A 17,595-nucleotide genomic window follows, 5' to 3' on the forward strand; every position below is an offset into this window, starting at 1 on the left:
TGCTTTAGAATGGGAATGATGCCCTGGCTAAAATCCACAGCCAGCCAGAAACAATAGCTCTAAGATTTGAACTGCTCGGTAAGTCAGTCAAGGCCTGGTGGACTCTAGTTCTGCAGCACAGAATGTGGCATTTTTCCAACAAGCCACAGAATTCTCCATTTTGCTGCACCCAGGAGCCTGCCACTTTGCTGCTTCTCCCTGTCCTAATGGGACCTATATGCAGATGCCTCTTACACTCCAGCTTTCCCCTCAAAGGGAAAGGAATTGCATTACAGTTTACATGCCCCTGCTCTGTTCCAGGCAGCAGGGCAGTTGTGACCACCCTCCCTTCAATGCCAGATGAAAGTATAAGATAACTAAACTACAGCTCAGGGCAGTGCTCTTCGCTATTTTTGAAGTGGGGGCCACTTTGGCAAGAAACCCTCAATGTGAGAGCCACATCAATCCAACACAGATGGTTGAACACTGAGTTCTTGGTTGATATGGTAATATTACCATAATTGGTAATATTGCTTGGGGGTGCAGGAAAGGGTATGGGGGGCTGGCTCTGGGAGGGGGCTCAGGGCTAGAGCAGGGGCTTGGGGTGCAGGAAGGGGTGAGGGGTGCAAGCTCTGGGAGGGAGTTTGGGTGCAGGAGGGGACTCCAGGCTGGGGCAGAGTGTTTAGATGCAGGAGGGGGAACGGGGTGCAGGAGGAGGTACTGGGGGCTGGCTCTGGGAAGGGGCTTGGGGCTGGGGCAGGGGTTGGGGGTGCAGCAGGGGTTATGGGGGACTGACCTGGGAGGCTGCAGGTTAGGTGGTGGAAGAGCTATTCAGAACCTGCCCATTGAAGGGGGTGGCACTTACTTTGGGCAGCCCTGGCCTCACGCCACTCCTGGAAGGGGCCAACGCACCCCTGTGGCCTCTGTGGGGGCACAGGACTCTGCACACTGCCCCTCTCTACAGGCATTGCCCCCGCAACTCCCATTGGCCACAGTTCCCCGTTTCCAGCCAGTAGGAGCTGCGGGGGCAATGCCTGCAGAGAGGGGCAGCGCACGGAGACCTCTGCTCCCTCACTTATCCCCCAGGGCCACGAGGGCAAGCTGGCCGCTTCCGGGAGCAGCGTGGGGCCAGGGCAGGCAGGGAGCCTGCCTTAGCTACAGCCCCACGGCCGCTGGAGAGCGCGATCGACAGGGAGCTGCACTTAGAGTCCATGGGAGCCGCAACTGGCTCACGGGCCTTGCAGTGAAGAACACTGGCCTCGCAATATGAGGGGCCTCTAAAGAAAAAACTGACAATTTTATCAAAACCGGTTGGTAAATAAAGGAGATCTGGGAAAAAAAGATTTTTTACTTACATATGCAATTAGTTCAAAGAATTTGTCTAAAATTTATTTTTCATGAAGTCATCGTTGCAGAGAAGGGTGCTGAAAATGAGGATTATTTTTCTATTTTTAAAACTTTGCCTTTCTACATACACAAATAAAGCTTTCGGGTTTATATATTCAATGTCCTTTCTGTGAAAATAATAAATTGGTGTTTTTTGTTTTTTTTTTAAATGGTACAGGGCCTCTTATGCTTGACATAGTTTAAGGCCTCCAAATATCATCATCCAGCCCTTCCTCCCTTTCTTACCATTTTCCCCTTCTTTATGGATCTGCCACTTGCAGACTGACTTTCCTCTCTTGGGGACCCAGACCCAAACATGCTTTGCTTCTCAGCTACTGTGATATTTCAAAGGCGTTTTCACAGCAGCCAGCAAAGGATTCTGAGGTTTGCTTATGACTATGGCTACGTTTTAGTCATGGGTACTTTCAGTAAAAGTCATGGGCAGTAAACAAAAATTGACAGCCCGTGACCTGTCCAAGACTTTTACTATACACCCGTGACTAAAACTTGGGGGATGGCCGAGGGGGTGCTGCGGGTGCTCGGGGAGGGGTGGTGCCCAGGTGGAGGGTTGGCGGGGCTGGGGCAGGCTCCCTACCCGGCTCCTCCTGAGCTCCCTGTGCTGCCTCCACTCTGCCCCAAGCCCCGGCTCTGCAGCTCCCATTGCCTGGGAACCGTGGCCAATGGGAGCTGCGGGGGCGGTGCCTGTCAGAGGCAGCACGTGAAGCTAGGAGCTGAGGGAGGGGAGCCCCCCAAATAAGCCCTGACCTGCACCCCAATCCCCAGCCCTGAGCCCCCATTCCACTCCCAAACTCCTGCCGCTGGGAGGCAGCAGCCCGAGGATGCCCCAGCCGCAGCCGGTGCACCTGGCCCAGGGGCTGCCCAAGCTGTTCAGGCGGCCCCAGGGCCAGGCACACCAGCCGCTGCAGAAGTCAAGGAGGTCATGGAATCTGTGACCTCCGTGACAAACATGGAGCCTTACTTATGACCATCAAAAGGAGGGAACACTGAGGCATGTGGAGAGGAAGCAATCAGCTTTATGTAAGCAGGGGAATAGGCCCACTATTGTGGGGAATTTTCCTGGCTTATGCACTACCCCAGTGAAATGGGCTAGCGAACGGATCTGAATCCTCACTCTCCCTTTCTCTACCCAGAGGCCTGCCTGCTCTTGAGGGCTCCCCTTCCACCCTCCTGTGTGGCAGAGTTCTGGTAACCCTAACAAGGCTGGGCCCAGGATTCCTGGGGGGGGGCTCGACCCCCAACCTTGTCGTGGTCACCTAGGGCAGTGTCCCCACTCCAGGGTGCTCTCTCTACACTGGATGCTTCCCTGACCCACTGATCATTAATAAATTGTATTTGCCTTGAACTGTATGTAAACAGCAGTCAATTTTTTAAAAATCAGGAAAGGCTAAAGGAAAACACATAACCACCACCAGCATCTCTGTAAGAGCAGTTCACAGTCTGTTCCTCACAAGTCCCAGGCCTCCTTCTCAGGCCCTGGCTGTGCTGCAGGGATGCTGCGGGTCGGACACTTGCTCTGGTGGTGGCCACACGCCCTCACCTCTAGGTGGCAGGATCCTTCTTCCCAGGGCCGACCCCACCCTGTCGGGATTACGATCCCCCTCCAAGTCTGGTCTGCAAGGCCTCTCGGCTGGGGGTGTCTCCCTTTGCTGCTCCCGCTGCCCAGGGTCCCCCTCGCTCTCCTTGGCTGCTCACCACACCCGCTTCCGGACAGCTCCAGCTCCACTCTCTCAGCACTGCTGCTGCTCTGGCCCCACTGGCTCTGGTTGCTGCAGTTCTCCTCCCAGCACAGATCTGCTCTCTGGGCTGCTTCTGTGGCTCTGCTCCCAGCCCTGGGCTGCTTCTCTGGCTTTTGCTGCTACAGCTCTGCTCCCAGCACGGATCTGCTCCCTGGGCTGCTTCTCTGGTTGGCACGGCTCTGCTCCTCAGCTCAGCTCGGGCCCCAGCTCTCTCCTTAGCTGGGCCCCACTCTGTCTGACCCAGGCACTTCCAGCTCACAGGGAGGAGGGGACCTCCCCAGCCTCTTGACTCTGTCATTAGCCTGCCTGCCCTGTCAATCAGGCTGACCTGAAGCATTGGCCTCTCCCCATTCCTCCTAGGGACTGTCAGTCTCAGGGTCCTGATTTCCCATTGACCCTTCCCCTTTCTTTTGTTACTGGGAGCTAGCCAACCAAAACACCCCCAATGAGTTTTAGTAAGGGGCTAACAGACCCCTTACATTCACTAAAGAAACCCATTAAATTCCTTGAGCAACAATGCATGGGTTGACAAAACTAGAAGCCTCTTTTATTAAATGGCAGTGCTGTAATCATGAAAACCCTGCATGCATCAGACTTGGGTTTGCAGTGAATACTAAAAGCTCCCAAGTCTCATATAATTGTGGAAACAATAATTACGTTGTCTCTCTTAACTGTTAATGTAATGTTGGGATCTGCCAGTCAAGGCAAAGCAGTTCCCCTTTCCCATGATATAGTCAAGTGATGAATTCACAATATGGCTTCCAGTGGTCAGTAGCACCTGTTCAGGAGAGCGACAATTTCTCAACACAAGTGGGTAAAACTAGAGATGTCTTCTGCCCAACATGTAACATGAGTTTAATATAGGTAGGAAGGATGCATACATGAGGACTCCCTGTATTGCTGTCTATTCAGGGCACGCTCCAGGGCGGAGGTGGGAAATCTTTGAAACTTTTCACCAATCAATTCTTGCAGCCAGGTTGGATTGGCATTGCTGTGTTGCTGTTTGCACCGATGGTGCCCAAGCTACCACAGAAAAAGACAGTGAATAGAATCCAGTCTATTGCACCCCAACTCATTTGGGCACATTGTTCAACTCCCTGGGAAGCTTCAGCAGCTCACAGGATTCCAGTGAAGCTGAAAAGGGACTTGATGAGGCTGTAAAAGTTCTGGGTTTTTTAATGCATGCCTCTTGGCTATTTTTTGTCAGAAAATGAGCACTCAATACTAGCAGCTCTGAGGGTGATTGGCTTTCAAATAACAAAGATCTGAACTGCGTGTCTGAGCACAGAGAATGCATAGGGATTTTCCTGGCTGAATGCAGCTCTGCCGTTGCTAAATAGGTCACGGACCAGTGCTGGCTTGCTCAGAGTACTTCTCTCCAGGGACTGGATAGAAGATGGGTTCTCCACTTCAGGGTTGTAACTACCCTACCCATATTATTAAGTGGGAGGGGGATCCCAGCTACACAGACAAAGGCCCCATATCTATTCTGGTGTGAAAAATGAGGTCCCCACTGTGGAAAAGGTTGAGAACAGTCGGACAGACTATCATGCATTCCTAGTGTTGCTACACAATATATAAAAATTTCAGGACAAAGGTTCAGCATATAAAAAATTATGAAGAAAATACAACATATTTCAGAACATTAACTATGATCCCAATAACTATGTCAGATTTTGCTTTCACTAAGGTCATTAGCAAAACTCCCACTGATTGACACAGAGCAGAATCCGACTTTTACATTGTTAACACAGATTATTAGGAAGCTGTGGTTCTATCTTGCCTACCATCTCTGAAGTAGTTTTATACAAATACAGATTCTTAAGAGGCTGATATCAAAGCATTTTTCAAAAATTTAAAATAAATTTTACTTGCTTGTTTATCCCAGTCTGTAGGAACCTTGAAAAACTTTCCACCAGGTTTAATTACTGGCATTTCCCCACTTCTAATCCACTTAATTTAAGGCCAGGTTTTCAAGAGTCCCACTCCCATTCAGGCACCAAAATAAAAGGCCACATTTTCATAGGCAGCACCCAGTGTGCTGAGTGCCTGTGGAAAAATCTTACCTTAGGGTACACTGAATCCCCCCTGCCCCGTGGCAGTGAATCTCAGAGCCCAGGTCAACTGATTTGGGCTCGTAGGACTTGCGCTATAGAAGCTGAAAATAGCAGTGTAGACATTCCTGCTCTAGCTGGAGCCCAGGCCCAAAGACCCACCCTCCTCACCAGGTCTCAGAATCTGGGTGGGCATGTCTACACTGCTTGTTACTACAGGTCCCACTCAGGAGTTCTGGGCTGGGATAACACATGATAAATTTTTTTGAAAAAAAAAAAAAAAATCAACCTGCCAGATTCAAGAAACATTCTCAAGTTAAAGCCTAATTTCAAACAAACAAAGCACAACTTTCATAATCAGTGTGAGACTAATAAACTCTTACATTCATAAAACTTTTTTAAAACTTTGAGGCCATATACTGTTTTTTTTATACCAGTATAAACCCAGAGTAATTCCATAAACTTTAATATAGTGACATTAGTGAAATTAAGGTCAGAATTTGGCTTTTACAGCGTTTCTCACCACTCATGTTTCTTTCCCGCCCTAAGCTCCCGCTAGACAACGAAAATATACTGAGCTTCCCTTTTTTATAGTCAGTTTCACTCTCTCCTTCCCCTGCACTAGTTCTGGTGTTGCAGTGTTTGGCTTACAAACACTGCCAGGGACTATCTAAATTAAGTTTTTCACTACAATTTATAATTTAAGGAAACATTTCTATTACTCTTAGATTTCTGGAAAATGCTATTTATTACAAAAACCTAAACTTTGGCCTACTCTGAGCAGCCATTTCTCTATCAGAATTGGTTTGAGATAAGACACAGAATTGGATCGACTTTGCAAATGTGTAAGAGCCTAGATAATGATGCCTTTTAATTATCATCAACTCAGTCCCAGTTACTACTGTTCATTCCTATCACCCATTACTAACCTGTGCAACAGTTAATGGATGCAGCTTCTTTGGACACTGAAGTTAGACTGCTCTGTTCTGCTTTCCCACTCTTCTGGCTCCAGAAAGTAGGGTTCATGCCACTATAATTATCTGTATTTCCTCTGATGCCACCTGCTGTGTCTTTGTATCACTACAACTAATAGCTCTCTAATAGCGCTGCAGAAAGGCTGAGTTCCTAGACTGAATGCTTTCTTAAAGGACTTTTATATTCTCCTGACTTCTGTCTCCCTTTTAAAATGGAAAATTATTCCTGCACCTAGAACACATCTGAGATGCTATCTCTTGCTTGTACTACAGAGAAAAACCTGTTAACAACAGCACTGCTGGGTTTGGGTGTTGGAGAGACTGAATGAGAGGGCGATATGAGGATGGGGAAGACAGCTAAGCAGGTGGTAAACAAGAAAATGCGGAGGGAATGAAGGAAGGGAACAGTGATTTGCACCTGGCACTCTTGGGCTCACACATATAACTTCAGGTTGCAGAAGGCAAGTAATAACAAAAAAACAGAGGTTTGTCCTCTCCCGCTATAGAAAGTTATTAAACTAGTTCACTGTATTTCCTCCTACACGGAGTTTTAATTGCTGCAGTGTTCTGGATCATCACTGCAGAATATTGTACTGTGACTCCCAGTGCACTCACCCCCAGAAACAAAACAAAACATGGACATTCCTAATCTGGGAAAGACCCTGGGTCAAATTCATCTTTAGTCTAACTCCAACTAAGTCAATGGAGTTACAGCAGGGATCAGCCACCTGGATATAATAGTCTGAAAATTAGAAGTTTTGAAAGAGGTGACTTGAACAAAACCCACACTGGAATCTGACGGTTTCTGGTGCCTGTAGTACTTCCTTAGCAGTTAATACTACAGTGTGTAGATTAACTTTATGACAAGGGACAAATGTGGTCTTGAGACCCTCTCCTTGTAAGACCCTCTCTCTTGAGGAAAAATTTGATCAATTGGAATAGTGGCTGACTACCTCAGGTTTTGGGTGCCCAAACTGAGACAGCTTAAATGGACCCCTGATTTTCAGAATGGATGAACACCCACCCTCTAAAATTCAAGCCCCTTTATTATATGTCATGGTGGGCACCCAAAATCTGAGGCACTCAAAATCACTGTCAATTTTTTAAAAATCTCGGTCCATACATTTTTAATTCTAATCCATCCACTTAGCTTTCTTACAATAAGGTTGCTCCAACTTTGCACTATTCAGACCTACAGAGGCAGTTTGTCTGGTGCCTGAGGTCTGCATTTCACTATCTATACATGTTGTGACTCAAGTAAACACACACAACCTAGATATTTCTTTGACCTTGCAGTTTCTCTGATAGATTAAAAGAAGCTGCCAGTTGGCTGAATTTCCCAACAATAAAATGAAACATTTCACAGATGTTGGCAAACCAGGTGGCTTGGGATTGTCTAGTGGGTAAAAATAAAAGGGGTGAGGAGCGGGGGAAGCACTCAAATCCTGTTTCTCAGATGTTTATGAAATTGTCTCATCATCACTCAGTCTCCAGCAGAATCCTCCAGGAGCAAGTCAGGTACTGAGTTCAGAGAACCAGCTAGGTGCTACCCGGTAATGCATACTTCCTTGACAGAGCTGGTGCTAGGCATAAACAGACTAAGCAATTGCTTAGGGCCCTGAGAAGCTCAAGGGGCACCACTATTTGCTTTTTATTATGTGTTGTGAAGGGGAGGGCAAAAATATTTCTGCTTACGGCCCCCAATGGGCTAGCACCACCTCTGTTCCAGAGCCACTCGCCTAGAGCCACTGACTCTGGCACCGACTTTAGTGCTGTTGAGGCCGACTCCATGGCCGGGGCCATCTACAGAGTCGACTTTTCTCTTGCATCCTGCTATCTACCAGACGTTCTCTGTGCTGACAACACCAGAAGTGTCCACAGTGGCCAAGGACCTGCTCTGCCTTTCAGTGCCAGACTCTCCACTCCTGCCCAGATGTCTTGGCATTGTCTTCTCCAGTGCAAGCACTGGTACTCACTACATCCTCAGCGCTCGCCCATTCAACACTGGCTTCTACGGAGCAGCCCTCAGAGCAGCCCTCAGAACACCTCCAAATCAGATGATCGGTACTGTCAGCAGGCAAGCTTCACCCCAGTGCTTCACCCACACCTACTGCTTCTCCTCATCCATCCCACTTGCCAACTCCTTTTACACCACCTGGTACCAGAGCTCCATGGCCACTGGATTTCTCCTACTCCTCTTTGGAGTTGAAGGTAGGATCTTACATATCCAGGTCTGATTATGGCAGGGTTCAAAATTTGCTCCCACCCTCCTCATGGAGATCCAGATCTCAACACTGATGCTCTCATAGGAGCAGGTCTAGGGACAGCGCGCCATGGGGTACTTATAACTGGGGCCTGATGTCTTATCAGTAGCTGTTTTGGAACCGATGGGTCATGCCTCCAGCTTCACAAACTCCTCTGGTGCCTCATGCATCTAAGTCTCCTCCAAGGCAACAAGAAATGCTCAGTGTCAACGCTATACCCTCCAGCAGCATGATTGAGAGCTACTTTGGGAGTCTCTGTGCATTTGGTGGAGCCCTGACAGCTGGTACATCACCCCCAGTGAAGACAACAGTCTGATAACCTGGTCTTTGCCAGCAATCACATACACAAATCTTTGGCAAATTTGGTGGCATTCAACCTATGCACCAGTGTGGAGAATGTTCCCATGCAGTTTAGCAGCAGTGGTAACTTGCACTTCAGTTGGATCTAAGTTAGCAGCATCTAGACATGCCTCTCCAAACACAGCACTCAGAACACATCAGTGACATACCATTTTCACCTGGCAAGTCAGGAAACTGAGTTCCACCTGTAATGTCGGAGACAGAATGAATTGAACATCCACCACCCAGCATCGCAAGTGCAAATACTTGCCATTGAGTGGACTGGCGTTCCTTGGAGAACAACCAGCTAGTCAAGTGGGCAGTCCCATTCTGCCCATTTGCTCTCATGCTCCAGGAGCGTATCCCATTGAGAGTCACATGGTGCACTCCAGCAGCTTGTCCCATTAGGAGTCCATAGCCTTCAGTTGGAGGAAGTTCCACACTTTCACCCTGCAGAAGCAGGCCAAAATATAGAGCACAGACACGATCACAGTTTGGGCAGCATCCACACTTATCCTACTCAAATTTCTGACATGTGTTAGAGCCTTAAATAACAGATAATCAAACTATGCATATAAACCACTTCGCCCACTACTGAAATACGACCACCTCTGGGGTAGAATGCAGCAGCTGCTTAACCCCTACATAACTATGCAAGTTGCAACTCCCATTAGGACAAGTAAAAAATTCCACTGCTCTAGGGAGCTGGAGATAGCTGAGCCCCTATTCTCAACCTCACCGCACCTACAGAATTTGGGGCAGCGTCAGGGACAGCAGCGTCAGGGACAGCTCCCTTACAGCCTTATGTGACCTGACAAGTGTCAGTTTAAGGCTCCAAGTTGCTTTGTGGAGTTGGGAGATTGACTGGTGAGTGAGGCTACATAGGAAAGCTAACCTAGTGGGCACCAGGTGATGGGCAGGCCTTGGGGGCACTTTCAGAGCCCAAGGTCACATACTGCTAGCATAGCGCATAAGTGTTAAGCAGAATTTTATGTGATATCGTAAGGAATGAAGATCAAAAAGAACATAGGCTGCTATGTGCAGAGAGACAGAGGCTTGGACTCCTGGATAGAAACTCCATCCAGGCTGCTTGTTTCCGACTTTGTTGAATTTGAAGGATGGTCAGTTGGCTTCTGTCAGCGCTTTAACATGGCTGTGTAGTCGCGGCCCCAGTGCTGGGGGAGAGCTCTCCCAGCGCTGTAATAAAACCACCTCCGCGAGGGGAATAGGTACCAGAACTGTCTACACTGCCACTGTACAGCGCTGAAACTTGCATCGCACAGGGGTGTGGTTTTTTTTCACACCTGTCATAAATGAAGGGGGGGGGGAGCTCCCTTTTGTGGACACCCAGCCAGCCAGTAGCTATAAAATCCCTCTTAGTAGCTGTTCTCTACTTGCTGTACCTGTAAAGGGTTAAAAGTCACTGGGATGCATAGGTAAAAGGAGTGAGTGAGCATCTGGCCAAAAGAGCCAGTGGGAAGGCTAGAACTTTTTTAAATTGAAACAAGACTCCCCTTTTGTCTGTCTGTTGTTCTCCCAGAGGGAGGGGACAGGGCAGAACTATGCTGTAAGAAGCTTGGAGCCAGGTATGAAAAATTATCAGGATTGTGATAAATAAAGTTGGGGGATAGCTCCCTTTGATGGACACCAGCCAGCCAGTTAGCTGTATGATCCTTCTTGGTAGCTGTTCTTTGCTTGCTTTACCTATAAAGGGTTAAAATGTTTTCCAGGTAAAGAAAAAAAAGTGGGCACCTGACCAAAAGAGCCAATGGGAAGGCTAGAACTTTTAAAAAGGGGAAAGAAACTTTCCCTTTGTCTGTTCTCTCTGGGCTGAGGGACAGAGCAGCAATGCTGTAAGCAGCTTAAGTCAGGTCTGATCATAACTCATCAGATCATGCCCAGAACTACTTATCTGAACACCAAATGTGTTGGGGACACTGGGGCATGGCCACTAGGTAACTTGAGGGGATGGAAGACCACGAGTGTCGATGAAGCCCCCTCACACTAGGCCCAGGTGTCCTTGGGCCCCCCCTCCCGCCTGGAGGCACTCTGCAGCACCTCTGCATACTAGGCCCAAGTATCCTTGGCCTCCCCCGCCTGGAGGCACACACAGCAGTTATGCTGAGAATCTGCAACAATATGCTGCAGAGTCAGACTGCCTGAAACTAAGCAAGGCCACACAGGGCAGATATGGAAGAACAATGCTGAATAAAGCAGCTTTATGTATAGTTTAACAAATGATACAGAGAACCAGGGAACTAGCTGGGAACTGGATTGGCTGGCTATATGGATACTTGGGGCAGCTTGCTATTGGATAAGTATGCTGGGAAAAAGGATGTATAAAAGCCTGTGTAACTTCCTGCTCTGGGTACAGGATTTGAGATTCAAATCTCCCTGTACCTATTTGAAGCTTCAAATAAACTTTTCTGCTTCTCCACCCCATTGTGATTATTGGGTGCAGCACACCGGGTAACAAACCACTCAAGGTGTTGTTCAGCCTCTCGGCACTGGGTGCTGGCAACAGCTTTTGGTGTCCCTGGGTGGGCCAGAGGCTGCAATTTAGCCTTGCCCGGACCCCTCCTGGAGGTCGAGGATTGCGGCGAGAACCGACGCCCAGTGCGCACAGGTGAGTTCACCGGGGCCTCGGAGGAGACACGATTTGATTGACCGCGGAGGGCACAACGGTGCAACGCACTCATGTAGTGGTGAAGCAGTTGTGGTAGACGACAGTGAAGAACTGGTCCCTTGGATAAGGTAGGAACCTTTTGAAATCCAGACTGTATGCTCTGTTGGAACCTGGGGACGCCGAGAGTTACCCTGTAGGTATGGGACAGGGACAGAGCTCAGGGGTTAGGGCACGGTGTAAGCCCCTAGAGTGCATTCTAGCAAACTGAAAGGTATTTGGTGCGGATCCGATGACTAAGAGCCAATTAAAACGATTCTGTACAGTTGACTGGCCTCAATATCAACTAGAGGACCAGGAGTGGTGGCCACCAGGAGGGTCAATTAATTACAACACGATCCTCCAATTAGTTTTGTTTTGTCAGTGAATGGGTAAATGGAATGAACATATATACGTATGCGCATTTGTTTCTGACTCTATGTACTTGACCAGATATTTTACAGCACTGTAATCTGACTCCGACTGGTTTGGTAGCAGCTAATGTTAGTCCCCAGACCCCCACCCCCACTGTAATGGCAGAACCAGTGTCCCCTTCGGCCCCCACACCTCCACCTTATAAGGGTAGGATGCCTCGGGTTACAGAGATTGCCCCCTCGGTGGGACTCTATCCTTTGCTTACCGAGACTGTTGTGGCTTGCCCAGGGGCAGACAGATGTCAGGCTACCACTATGCAAGTTTACACCCATGTACCCTTTAATCCTGTGGATTTGGCTGCTTTCAAAGCACAGGCAGGAGAGTTTTCCACCAACCCAAGCAGGTTTATATCAGTCTTTGAGGGGTGCCTCAGTAGTCACAAGCCGGATTGAGGCGACTGTAATATCCTCCTGAGAACCCTGTTGTCTGAGGTAGAGGAATCAGGTTACAGCTAAGGCAAGGGGAGCGTCAGCGTTCAAGCGAAGGAAAAAAAAAAAAAAAAGGAAAGGAAGCTATCTGTCAAGTTCCTACCCCAAGTAACCGTAAGCGGCTCAGGGCATTTCTGGGTATGGCAGGCTTTTGCCGGATATGGATCCCAGAGTTTGGACTGTGGGCTAACCCCCTGTACGACTGTGTAAAAGGAGCAGATCATGACCCCTTCTATTGGACCCCAGAGGCTGACAGGGCATTTAAAATCCTGAAAAGAAAATTGATGGAAGCCCCGGCTCTGGGCCTACCGGATCTCTCTAAGCCGTTTCAGTTGTATGTACATGAACGAAGGGGGGTGGCCCTAGGAGTGCTTACACAGCTGTTAGGGGCATGGAGATGTCCCGTGGCTTATTTTTCTAAGCAACTGTATCAGGTTGCAAAGGGTTGGCCGGCATGTTTACCGGCGGTCGCAGCTACTGCCCTAGTGCTTGAGGAAGCCGGGAAGCTAACATTGGGAGGGGTTATGCAAATCTATACTCCCCATATGGTCCGAGCCTTATTGGATGCAAAGGGAGGGCTTTGGCTCACCCAGGCTCGGAATGCTCGGTACCAGGCTAAGCTGTTAGAGAACTCTGAAGTCACCTTACAGCCTTGCCCCTTAACCCCAGCCACTCTCTTGCCAGAAACAGAGGAACAGAAATATGACTGTTTAGAGAACATAGATGTCCAGTACTCCAGCCGTCCGGATTTAAAGGATGTACCCCTCCCAAATGCAGATTATGAGCGGTACACTGATGGTAGCAGTACTGTAATAGATGGGCAAAGGAGGGCGGGTTATGCTGTTGTGGCCCTCCATGACACTGTGGAAGCTGAAGGTTTGCCTGCTGGGACCTCTGCTCAGCTTGCCGAACTAATAGCCCTGACCCGTGCACTTGAACTGTCAAAAGGAAAGCAGGTCAACATTTTTACTGATTCAAAGTATGCTTTTGGTGTGCTGCATGCTCATGCTGGCCTATGGAAGCAAAGGGGAATGCTGACAGCCCAAGGCTCCCCAGTCAAGTACGGGCCCCAAATCCTCCGGCTCTTAGAAGCTGTACAACTTCCCTCGGAAGTGGCGGTGGTACACTGTAAAGCCCATCAAAGGGAGGATCAAGATGTGGCCAGAGGTAATGCCCGGGCAGATAGAGAGGCTAAGCATGCTGCCACCCTGCCATCCCCTCAGACTGAGAACGCCCATATGCATGCCCTTATCCCATCAGTAGGGGAGCTTCCAACCCCTCAGTACTCTGGGGAGGAGAGACAGCTAACTGACAAACTCGGTCTCCGGGAAAAGGAGGGATGGCTCCATTCCCCAGAAGGGAAGGTCCTCTTACCAAAGGGCCTAATCCAGCCAGTGCTGCAGAAACTACATCAAACCACTCATGCTGGCAGGGAAGCACTTATCCAACTAATGGGAAAATACTTTATCACTTCCGGACTCCGACCCCTGGCTGCCCAGGTACAAGCAGACTGCTTAGTCTGCCAAAAGAATAACCCCCAACCGGGACATCCTGTGCCACCAGCTGCCCTGGAACCCACTCCGGGCCCCGGACAAGTGTGGCAAATAGACTTTACTGAGTTTCCCCGGACCCAAGGGTTCAAATATCTCCTTGTTATAGTGGATTGGTTCAGCGGATGGCCAGAAGCCTTCCCATGCCGTAACTGCACTGCCAGGACAGTGGCCCTCAAGTTTGTTAAGGAGATCATTCCTCGCTTTGGACTCCCCCGTGGATGGAATCTGACAACGGGACACACTTCACGTCAAAAATCATTCAAAGCATCTCACATGCCTTACAGATCCCCTGGAAACTCCATACGCCCTGGAGACCACAAGCCAGTGGTAGTGGAGCGTATCAATCAGACCCTTAAATGGCATCTCTCAAAAGTGTGCCAAGAAGCCTCACTGCGACGGCCTGATGCTTTGCCCCTCGTCCTACTCCGTATCCGCGTTCTCCCAAAGGGTAGATTAGGGCTCAGTCCCTTTGAAATTATGTTTGGAAGGGCATGGCCTATGAATGGCACCCCGGTTCTGTCAGCAGAATCGGAGTTGGGTAATGTTTTTTTGTCACAGTATATGTGTTCCCTGTCTGCTGTTCTCTTGTCTCTTCACAGGTATACCAAGGATTCCCAGCCTCTCCCCTTGGACACTCCCGTCCACTCCTTACAGCCCGGTGACTCTGTGCTTGTTCGCACCTGGAAAGACGAGCCTCTCCAGGAAAAGTGGAAAGGACCCTATACCGTCCTGCTGATCTCCCATACAGCGGCAAAGATCGAGGAACACAAGAACTGGATCCATCACTCTCATCTGAAGGCAGTACCCGCCCCCTCATCAGCAGAACAGTGGACCGTCCAACTTGCCGACTCCTCATCTAGTGACGATCTCGGGCTAAAGCTACTGTTTAAAAGACACAAATAGTGGGCACCTTAATGCTAAAATGGGCCCACCCAGGTACTGGAGACCCAGGGTTAGGAAGACTCTGGTGATGATTAATTGGGTAACATTGTTATTCTCTGTATTGGTATTTCCAAACTGTGCATATCGGGAGCATAACTCCTTTGTTTCGCTTGCGCACCATGTTGCTAATTTAACAAACCAGACTGATTGCTGGGTATGTGCTCCAACTCCACTGTCCCCCAAAACGGGAATGCCCCTTGACATGCTGCCCTTGACCCTAGCAGAATTAGCCACCACCAAAGAGCAGGAAAGAACGGACTCGCCGTTCTGGAACAAGACCTCTTTACAGTAGGCCACCTATCAGGTCCAGGAGTATTCAGTTGCAGTACTCACTGAGGGAGTGTTATGTTTTACCCGAAACCAATCTGATCACTATGGGCATCCTGTGGGAAAAAGCTCCTGTGTTATTACACAGTGGGCTGATGGGTATTGGATAAAGACCAACAGGGGAGGCCAACAGTGTGGGTGTAATGGTTCCTCCCCTTTTAGGGAAACTCTTACAAATAATCTTACCACAAAAGAGGAGTTTAGAAATGTAACTTGCCTTCCAGTTAATATCTCCAATGTAGCAAGCCAATGGTGGGTTTGTAGTGGTCCCTATGGCGAGTAATTTGAACGGCACAATTAAAAATGCCCCCACTTGTACCCAATCAGGAGGATGGGATCGCCGCCCTAGGGGCATATGAACTGTTTGGAAAAGCAGCCTTAAATATCCCAGGAATCCCCTTAAGAAACAGTCCTTACTGGGCCCTACAGGGTCACTATTTTGTATGTGGCCGAAAGGCTTACAAGGTGCTGCCAGCCAACTGGACAGGTAGCTGTTATATAGCTCATGGAGTTCCTCATCTTTCCATAACTGCCACACTGCCCAAAAGAAAGATTAGAAATGCCTGAGACACCTCTGTTGAGTCACGAGAAAAGACCCTGCGGCGACTGACTACGGCATTGGAGGGCAATACGAAGAATCCCCTCACAACCGAGAAGCTTGTAGGGTGCTCTGTACTGGGAATAGTGCCACTGGTTTCCGGGCCAGCCATGGCATGCATTGGCCGCTATACTGTAAGGCTGCAAATGGTACTTGAGAAAGTTGCCTTAGAGTTAGAGGACTCGGTTAGTGATTTCGGGTCAGCAGTAAAAACATTAAATAAAGAGGTACAGCAGCTCAGGACGTTTTCCCTCCAAAACAGGCTGGCTTTGGACTATCTCTTGGCATCCCAAGGAGGGGTCTGTGCCCTCGTCGGGCCCCGATGTTGTGTGTATATATAAATGATAGCAGTTATGAGATCTATGAAAAGGTGGTACAGTCTTAGGCCCATGTCCGAGCCGGAGCACAGGTTGCCTATACTGCCCCAGAGAACGATTGGTTGCAAACCTTGTTTTCAGGCTGAGGTTTGTCGTCTTGGCTTAGTGGTTTCAAGGGACAGGCCTAACAAAGAAAATAACAGAACGCAATGCCCCTCACGCAATTACAGACATGAAAATTGCGATATTACAACAAAAAAACTTCAATCCAGACTCCAGCGAGAGACTGTTGAATTGGAATTCATTTGCAAATTGGATACAATTAACTTAGGTTTGAATAGAGACTGGGAGTGGCTAAGTCATTATGCAAGGTAGCCTATTTCCCCTTGTTTTTTCCTACCCCCCCCCCCGACGTTCTTGTTAAATTTAATTTGTGTCCATTTATTCTTTTACGTAGAGACTGTCCAGTTTGACCAATGTACATGGCAGAGGGGCATTGCTGGCACATGATGGCATATATCACATTGGTGGATGTACATGTGAACGAGCCTCTGATAGTGTGGCTGATGTGATTAGGCCCTGTGATGGTGTCCCCTGAATAGATATGTGGGCACAGTTGGCAACGGGCTTTGTTGCAAGGATAGGTTCCTGGGTTAGTGGTTCTGTTGTGTGGTATGTGGTTGTTGGTGAGTATTTGCTTCAGGCTGGGGGGCTGTCTGTAGGCAAGGACTGGCCTGTCTCCCAAGATTTGTGAGAGTGTTGGGTCATCCTTCAGGATAGGTTGTAGATCCTTAATAATGCGTTGGAGGGGTTTTAGTTGGGGGTTGAAGGTGACTGCTAGTGGCGTTCTGTTATTTTCTTTGTTAGGCCTGTCCTGTAGTAGGTGACTTCTGGGAACTCTTCTGGCTCTATTAATCTGTTTCTTCACTTCCGCAGGTGGGTATTGTAGTTGTAAGAATGCTTGATAGAGATCTTGTAGGTGTTTGTCTCTGTCTGAGACTAAATCAAGAATTACTGCTCTTCTTGTGGGTTCCAGGACTAGCTGCCACAAGAAACAGTAAAGGAGTACTTGTGGCACTTTAGAGACGAACCAATTTATTTGAGCATAAGCTTTCGTGTAGCTCACAAAAGCTTATGCTCAAATAAATTGGTTAGTCTCTAAGGTGCCACAAGTACTCCTTTTCTTTTTGCGAATACAGACTAACACGGCTGCTACTCTGGAACCTGTCTCTATGAATAGTAATTCCATGCTCTAATAATAATATAGCAGTACAAATATATGGTGATAGTGACTGTGAAATGCTCAGGGAGATTAGAGAGACCATTAAAATAAATTCAATAATAATACAGGATTTCAACTATCCCCATATTGACTGGGTACACGTCACCTCAGGCTGGGATGCAGAGATAAAGTTTCTTGACACCCAAATGACTGTTTCTTGTTTCAGAGTAACAGCCGTGTTAGTCTGTATTCGCAAAAAGAAAAGGAGTACTTGTGGCACCTTAGAGACTAACCAATTTATTTGAGCATAAGCTTTTGTGAGCCACAGTGAAGTGAGCTGTAGCTCACGAAAGCTTAT

General features: G+C 48.4%; 2 protein-coding genes across 9 annotated transcripts in view; one reads left to right on the forward strand and one right to left on the reverse strand.

Annotated features, from left to right (window-relative positions):
• The window catches only part of PTGR1 (prostaglandin reductase 1), a 29,615-nt gene extending 23,208 nt beyond the window's left edge, over positions 1–6,407 (reverse strand). For 3 of the 4 annotated variants that reach the window (XM_048850805.2, XM_048850802.2, XM_048850803.2), the window contains exon 1: positions 6,106–6,407. The gene's annotated coding sequence lies outside the window, so the exon portion shown is untranslated. Of the gene's footprint in view, positions 1–5,188; positions 5,296–6,105 lie in introns of those variants that run through there. The other variant, XM_075128843.1, reaches the window with a different exon arrangement.
• The window catches only part of SMC2 (structural maintenance of chromosomes 2), a 51,163-nt gene that overhangs the window by 284 nt on the left and 33,284 nt on the right, over positions 1–17,595 (forward strand). Inside the window, exons 1-2 of one of the 5 annotated variants that reach the window (XM_075128841.1) lie at positions 7,163–8,361; positions 14,431–14,813. The gene's annotated coding sequence lies outside the window, so the exon portion shown is untranslated. Of the gene's footprint in view, positions 1–7,162; positions 8,362–8,387; positions 14,814–17,595 lie in introns of those variants that run through there. The other 4 variants (XM_048850798.2, XM_075128840.1, XM_075128842.1 and 1 more) reach the window with 4 other exon arrangements.

Source organism: Caretta caretta, chromosome 5 (genome assembly GCF_965140235.1).
Source record: "Caretta caretta isolate rCarCar2 chromosome 5, rCarCar1.hap1, whole genome shotgun sequence".
Lineage (NCBI taxonomy): Eukaryota > Metazoa > Chordata > Testudines > Cheloniidae > Caretta > Caretta caretta.